This window comes from Mus caroli, chromosome 5 (assembly GCF_900094665.2).
Source record: "Mus caroli chromosome 5, CAROLI_EIJ_v1.1, whole genome shotgun sequence".
Lineage (NCBI taxonomy): Eukaryota > Metazoa > Chordata > Mammalia > Rodentia > Muridae > Mus > Mus caroli.
In genome coordinates this window covers 17034167-17035642 of record NC_034574.1, presented here as the reverse complement: position 1 = coordinate 17035642, position 1476 = coordinate 17034167, and the positions used below count along the sequence as shown (strand labels likewise).

The 1476-nt window shown below is 35.2% G+C and overlaps 1 protein-coding gene across 4 annotated transcripts in view; it reads left to right on the top strand.

The window, feature by feature from the left end:
- The window catches only part of Reln (reelin), a 438806-nt gene that overhangs the window by 287919 nt on the left and 149411 nt on the right, over positions 1-1476 (top strand). The window lies entirely within an intron of this gene.

Below are 1476 nucleotides of genomic sequence, written 5' to 3'. Positions count from 1 at the left end.
AGTGCTGGGATTAAAGGCGTGCGCCACCATGCCCGGCTGCAAACTCACTCTTAAGGTATCGAGTGAAGCACCATTGGAGGCGAGCGCTGTACCACACTTACAATCATGTGCAAACTCATGCTACTTCCTTCTGGGAAGTACCCTTTTCTCCTGAGATGTAGAGGGGGTTGGCCCTCAAGATTTGCCCTGGCACCATGGGAGTAGACAAGGTTTAAAAGTAAGAGAAAAGAGGACTCATGCTACATATTTTACAGTCTTGTAATAACACTCCTACTTAAATCATTTGCAAGTAAGATAATAACTTCATGCATAAAATGAAGTAGAGTGTATCAGAGCCAACCACTCACTATTGTGACCTAAACTTTACCTACTAAAACATGCCCCAGCTTTGGTGGACACTTCTGTTATACATGTAAAATGTAAGACTAAATTCTCTTTACCACTCAGAGATACACAAGGCCACAGAAATGCTCCAGGGACTCTCCATAGTTAGTATGAATCAATAAATTAAACAAAAAGCAACAGGATGAAATCATGAAGAAAACATTATTATCCTAAGTGAACTTTGCCTAATGCCCAATGTCCTGATAAAGATAGACAGCTGGAAAATTCTGCAATCAATCTATATAATTAAATATAATTCATCTTTGTTAGTGTGAAAGATAATAACATATTTAATGTGCTACTGCAAAGGTGCGTGGCTCTGCCCACCATTTGATAGTAACATTCTTCTTCTCAGCAGAATTAAGGCAGCTTTTCAGTTTTAGGAATGTGTTGCCTTTAAAAGATTAAGATGAGAGTGGAGGATTTTTTTAAGAATGTTAATGGCCCCCAAACCCTCATTTTCTGCACTTACACATCTGACTGTAACACTCTTCCTCCTTCCTTCTCTCCCTCACAAATATTAATAAAAGCTGACATGGCAGAAGGAGAATTTGATATATTCCAGGTGCTAAATTATACTCTTCATAATAAATAATACAAACCATGGAAATTTTTCATAGAGTTAAATATATCTTGATGCCTTTAGCCATGTCATCTGTTTTCTTCAGTATAAATTGCTTCCTGTAATTGCTTTGAATCCTATATTATCTCTTGATGTCATAGTTGTTCAGAAATGAAGTATGAGCCATATGTTGGTCTTCTAGCTCGCCACCACTATCGCTAAAGGACAGTTTCAGATAGTTTGTGATTCATTCAAAAATAAAAGAACTGTCTGCTTACTTATCAAATCTGAAATCTTATAATATTCCTAATCTGAATGAATGCCTTCTGAACTAGTTGGTACTTTTATTAGTGTAAAATATCATAATTCTGTTAGAGCTTAAATTTATTTCAGCCTTTTTCTTATGTTTTTATAGTTTAAAATTATTTAAAAATCAAATCTCAATCAATTTTTATGCCTTGATTATTTATTGGGTTTAATCCCTTTGTTTCAAGTTTCCCAATTCTGATTTTATATATATATGTGTGTGT